The following is a 6,864-nucleotide window of genomic DNA, read 5'->3' as shown; positions in this document are numbered from 1 at the left end:
TGTGCATCTCCCATGGCAGTAATTCAGTACTTAGAAGAAGTAAACGTACCATTGTAATGCACATGGCAGACAGCTGAGTGCCAGACATTATTTCCAGAGAAATAATTTGGCCCCAGTGTTGCATTCTGTGACTCTCATACTCTGTAGGGAAGGAGTAATCCTAATTTCACTCATCAGAACTGCCCAGCCCTGGTACAATTTACTGTTACACAGGAACTGTCCAGTCCCAATTTGTTTCAGTGGTGCAACACCACCCTCCTTGCCAAAGACTCTACAGGCCAAATTGAGACAATGGAGGACAAAGCATAAACAAGAGGAATCCTGCTTGTCTTTTTGTATTGTATGATGTTGCACCTGGCAGAGAATGGCTGCATCAAGATCCTCTCAAATACTTCTTCAGCTCTCCCCATCTGATCTAAGTTTTCTGTCAAAGAAAGAGTATTTTCTCTGTTCTTGGTTTTCATCTTTGAGGAAGGAAGTCCTTCAGACACAGACTTCCCTATTTTATCGTTCAGATGTAGATGTTGAGCTGCTCAGTTAAGTTAGGGCCTTCTATTCCAGTCAAGAAAAACAAGTGCAGGAATGATTATGTCTGATGGTTATTTCCTTGTATTCTCCCATCTCTTCTTGCACAGCTATCATATCATTTGCATGTTTTGTAAAGGGTTCATCCCTCACCATCCCCTTCCTTTAGAGTTTATGGTATTTTGAAAGAAGATAGTGATTTTTATAATCAGTACGAGCAGAAAAACAGTATTTTGGTTGGCTAAACTAAAGTAGCTCAAAACACTTTTCTTTCTAAGAACAGTTTTCAGTAAATAGGTTATATCAGACTATTCTCCTTCATACTCATAGGCTTGTAAGTAAGATTAATGGAGGAAAATTCAGGAAAAGTAATGAGAGTATTGGCATGAAATAGTTTCTTACAGGACTTAGTTCTGATTTTCAGTCTGTGTTGCCAGTAACAGTAAACTAATTATAATATGTGAAACTGCGCCATGAGATTCAAGCCCCAGGTATTAACTGTGCAATAGTATGACTGACAGCATAATTCATTTGATGCTTCTTGCAAATGTCTTCATTTTCAGCAACAGTGCTGAGAGGGTATGAGGGGGGGGGGGGGGGGAGAAAAAAAAAAAAAGAAACTGATGCTGGGTGCCTTAATACAAACCTTCTTACAGAGGACTGAAAACTCTTCTTTGAACACAAGAGAATTAAGCATATACACAAAAAAAATAGGCAGTTTCTTTGCTCATTGTTCCAGTTTTCTTTTTAACAGCATTCTTCCTAAAAGCACAGTCTAAGCCTGAAAGGGATTTCTCAGGAGTGCCCTTGAGGCCTCTTCCAACTTCTGTTCCTCTGCTTCTGCACATACATTACCTAAGAAAGTCTCTTGCTGCAGTCGTAACTCCTGAGAGGATTCACATGTGCCTTTCCCTCAGACCTCCAACTTGCATCCAACTTGATGGGGTGATTGTTGTGATGACCAGTTCATTAGCACCACCCAGTGTGTCATGCAACATAGTGATGACTCAGTCATTCACATCAGAGCTGAGCTGAAAAGTTTCCATGGATGGTGGTGGTGCTTTTGGAGGGGAGAGGATGCTATTGTGCTGTATACTGTTTCGAATAGCACCTCTTTTCATTTCTCAGTCTATAAACCAGGCTCTACTCCAAGTCTCCAAAAACATATTCATATACAGACATGAGCTAGTCTTGCCTTTCTTTATATGAGAATGGAAGACTTTTTTATATATCCCTCATAAACATAATTTTATTTTATATTCAGGAACAGAAAGTCTATTTTGTCATTTTAGTGATAACATCTTCCAACTCCTCTCACGTTTCCTTCCCGCAGCACAGGCATAATTAATGGTCTTGTGTTTCTTTCCTGCACCCACCAAAGCAGACAGAACCTGCTCTGGAATTCCCTTGCATAACACTACCCACTTGAATACTTGCTGCGTTGAGCCTGGGATAATGACTGACTGGGTAGCCAAGCTATCTATGCTTTTAGCATCTTCTAGATAGAACTGTAAATTCTGACACTTGATGAAGCCCTGCCCTATGCTGGGGCTTGGAAACTGCCCTCCAGTGACTGAAATGCTTTGCTCCTCTCTGTGTGCTGCCACAAGATTCACCCGTGGGACTGCCTGTCACAGGTACCTGCAGGCAATTCAGGAGTTATGCCTTTTTAATTTTACGGCCTTTTACTCCATGGTTTATGCTCCTGTTCCTTTTATGTACTGAATATTTTCCTTAGACTAACGTCCTTAAAATGCACTATTAGGTGGATAGCTCTTATTTAAAAATATTCCTAAAGAATCCATTTGTCTGATCAGTATGTTAGCAATCCCCCCACCTGCTGTATTAGGGTCATTATAAGCACGTTCTCTTGCTTAATGGACTCTGGAATGCTTCACTGAAACGTTGAAACAATTCTTTAGGAGGCTTGTACTACGATAGAGTATCTGTGAACAACATTATGAATCTTTCAAGCATTCTGCTTGATAGCAGACACTCTGGATAATGATTATTAGCTTTCTTTGGCTACAGGAATATTTGCAGTTTAGCAGTAGTTGTCCAATTAATCATTTTTATATTACAACAACAACAATTTAGCTAATGATAAATCAACCTCATTCACCTTAATCTGTTCGTATGTTGGCAAATAAGCAATTGACTTTGAACAATAGAGGGTAAATTTTTTTTTTAAAAGAGTAATCAGATACCAGTTTGAGAAGAAGGAAGTAGAAACTGTAATGCCAGAATTGCCCAAACTGACAAATAGACAAATCAGAAAACAATTTACAAAAGCCATACTGAAAAAAATGTGCCATGTTTATGATTAATACATCACAGCTGCTCTCTCTACTGAATATGAATTATGAAGTACTTCAACTGTATTAAATACGTTATTAATTGAAATAAAGCTATCAAAAAGACCAAAAGAAAAGGTAATTAAGGAATGCTAGCTCAGTTCCTAAGTTCCTAAGTTCCTGAGGTTTGGGCATACTGTCAACACTGCGTTTGTACTTGGTACCTCAGTATTAACAGAAAGGAAGAGGGACGTCTATGAGTCATCACAGACTTTTTTTTTTTTAAATATATAAAGCCAGAAAACACATTGTCATTTGACAAATGAACCGAGAGTGAAGCTTGAAATACAAAAACAGAAAAAAGAAGGAATTCCTTCCTGAGGAAGGGTGGAGGCTTAGAAAATTTTCCATTTTTATTTTTATTTTTCTAACTTCTGTAAAGTAGCAAATTCAATTAAATGTGTAACATGGACAAATCCTTTGCTTACAAACCAAAGCAAATTTGGGCATTCTAGGATCTGGGTGGGTAACAGTCAGCATAAGTGCTAGGATTATCAAGAAAATAGGGACACATCCTCTCAACAGTGTGTTGTCCACTGCTGTTCTGCAACAGGACAACTTGCAATTCCAGGAAATACCAAAGTTCTTTTGGAGGTGAAAATACCAAGGTTTTGGCACTTAAGACCATATCAGACAAAATAAAGAGCTGTTGCTGATAGCATTTGCATAAGTTTACATTCAAATAATTTCACAGAGTTAGATGAACAGGACTTCTGCAGAAACACTGAGAGCAGAATTATGTCTTGTGTCTTTTTGTTGTGGTACCAGGGATTTTACCCAGATGACTGTCCAGATTTGATGAGGATCCTGAAAGCACAAGGACTGGGAAACTAATATTTTTGGGGGGAGCTCATTCAGATGGCGGGATTTCATTCAGGTCAGCAGGCCTTTCCGGTTGCTGCACAGCCACATACATTACTATTAAATTTGTCACCAGGATAATGGTTGGGATGCATGGTGACATGGGGAAGAGCAGAACAACTTACACCTAATTTGCACCATCAAATACACAGTCTTTTCAAAGAATATCTCAGTGACAGACTGCCACAAGGGCTACATTTCAGGCAGAGGTTTCCCATTTCCACTTTAGCAGTTGTCTCATTTACAGGCAGGCAAGGCCACACTTGCCAGACACTCATTAGGAAATTTCCTCTTGTTAGCTTTTTGTACAAAATATCATTCTTCAATGCCTGATGGAGAGAAGCTTGCAAATAGATCACCAGCATTGCTAGCTTAGCCCCAGAGAGCCAGCATCAGAAGCTGAAGAGAGAAGGGTCGCTCTGCAGAACGTTTCTGCTGGACTGCTACAGGAGGCAATGGCACCCTGGGCATTTTTGATACTTACCATGGCACTAGCTATGCAGTTTAAGCGTTAAATAGTTTATCACTTAAAATTAATCATTCCACACTTCTAGGTTTCAGGCCTCAGGGACACATGTAACAAACAAACAATAGTTTTTGTTCTACCTTCAGAGAGAAACTACATTAGAAAAGAAAGTTACTTGTGTTGCAAAGTCAACTGTCAGAAGTTAGACATCTTTTGTGCACATTAGTACAGACTCTGCTTATGCAACTCCTATTTTTGTCACATAACCTATGCATCATTTATGCAAAGAACACATACACACATACACAGGGCAGAATAATTAAGATTGCATGAAAGGCTATAAATCTGCCATCTTTTGGTTTTGAGCTTAAAAACTTTATAACTTAATTTATATAAATTTCCTACATCAGGTCCCTGTCTTTCACAGTTTTATCCTGCAAAGTTCATGACTCTAAAAGATGCTGATCCAGTAGCTTCCTGCCTTCAGAAATGAAGTATCAACAGTTTATTTGATTTGATTGCCTGCAACAGTGGGGGACTGGGCTTGAAGAAGAAGAAACATCACTCCCATTTGTGTTTCTAACAGATATTAATTTAGTTTAATATTAACATCAATGCATAACACCTTTATTTATGGGTTACTGCTTAATGACCTTTTTATTTTTGGGTCTTCCTGCACCCATTAATGGAAAACAGCCAGAAGTCTCTGGCTTAGTTCATGGATGAATTCTCTCTAGCAACATCATTTATGTTTGGGAAGTATGGTTTAATTTAGATTGAGAGTTTTGTTTGTAATCTGTAATTTAGGGTTTGTTCCTGAGACAATAAAGTTCCAGGAACCTGCTGCACTGGCTGTGTGCGAATGTGTACGGCTTCCCCCGCAGCCTGCTTGCTGTGTCAGTTTGCTCAGCAGCCCTGAATTTTCCTTTTCCTGCACAGACCTGTAGGTCTTTTTGGATAGTAATCAAGAGGCTGCTATCACAGGAATTGTTCAGAAGTTTAAAACTAACTTCAGAAGAGGTTAGGTCTACAGCAACCACACGTAAAAGATCCTTTAACACGTAATCCATTTGAACTAGCGAGCTTTGGTGCTAGTTTTGTGCAGAGGCCAGCTCTTCAGCAGGTATAAGGCCTGAAATATGTTCTCATTTTTAAATAGTGGGTCTTCTCTTGACTTCAAAAACATTGACAATCATACAGGAGCAGTGGGGAATGCATGGGTCTGCAGTGCGTGGCTCACAACTTGCCATGGCACACACTGACTTCCCTATCTATCAAGTTTTACAAACATTAAATTACCTTCATAACTAAACTCAGTATAGTACCAAGTGGCTCTGGCTGCATAGCTGGGATCCTGTTGGTCATGGACTAAGTTATTTTCTGCTTTTTGGCTGACTTACTTTTCAATTCTGTCATTTTATATCAGTTCAAAACACAGCTGCAAATGTTATCTCGGCTCTGACCATGTTGGGATCTTTGTCCCCACGTCCTGCTTTTTTGGACAGTACTTCCTTAGTCCAGTCCTTCACCCAGCCTTGCCCCTGCTTCCTCCAGCCCCACAGGGATTTGGGGGGCTGCCCCCTCCCCAGGGCTGCAGGCCAGGCCCTAACATTCTGCTGCTGACATACATGTAAGTGTGCCCATAAGAAACCTGGGCCTCTGCAAAACACACGCATACTTCAAGCTCTGTTCTTTGTTGCCTTCCATTGCCTCCATGCACGCAGGAAGCCTGGTGGCACCTCTTACCAGCTGTCTTGCAGGCTGCTTTCAAAGATCCAGGACCTCCCCATAGCAGCTGTTCCTCTCCCACACAAATCCTTTTATAAATTTAGCAAGCATGGATCCAGGTTACCCTACTGCTTTCTTAATCCAGCACTGCAGAAAGGAGAGTACAGGTATTATATGTTTTAAGTTGCAGCATCCTCTTTCTGTGTGTTTGTTTGTTTGTTTTGTTTTGTTTTGTTTTTCCCCTCTCTCAGAAGAGAGAATAGGTTTGTATTCCGCCTTGCTAACAACTGCAGTACCTTCCACGCAGCCCAACTGGTTTAGTTCCTCCACTCTTTGCTCCTCCAGTTGGCCACACCTGAACACTTTACTACAAACTGAGCTTCTTCACTTTGTGCAAAAAGGGCAGGCTCTTCTTTAAACAATCCTTAAAAGGTAAATTATCACTTATTGGCATGATAACCTATGTCACCATCCATCTGCACTAACAACGTGATTTCAGGAACCATTTTCTTCAAAAGTGTCAAGCGTGTTCTGTACGAATACTGGCTTAATTTTGTGTTTCTTTCTCAAACGCCTTTGTCCCTTGTCCCACAGACATGCCAGTATTGAGTGCAGGGCTACGAGCTCTGCCCTTTCAAGAGGATCTTTCACAGCCGGCATGAGGCAGCTCCTGAAATAGGTCAGGATTCCCGACCGGCAACCCGAACGCAGCATTCAGTTTACTTTGGAATCGAAATAAAGACGCGTTAAAGCAGCATTGCTATTTTTCACGTCTCGGCGGTGACAGTGCGTTCATTCACTGAGGGGCCAGCCCGCCGCAGTGTGCCACCCGAGGACGGGGACAGCCGCGTCCCCAGGGCACGGCGCTGCGGGGAGCGCGCGGCACCCCGGGGACCCCCGGGCAGCGGCCCCGGGGGAAAAGGAGGCGGC

Source organism: Anas platyrhynchos, chromosome 9, assembly GCF_047663525.1.
Source record: "Anas platyrhynchos isolate ZD024472 breed Pekin duck chromosome 9, IASCAAS_PekinDuck_T2T, whole genome shotgun sequence".
Lineage (NCBI taxonomy): Eukaryota > Metazoa > Chordata > Aves > Anseriformes > Anatidae > Anas > Anas platyrhynchos.
The sequence above is the reverse complement of the archived record's forward strand: the minus strand, read 5'-3'. Positions refer to the sequence as shown.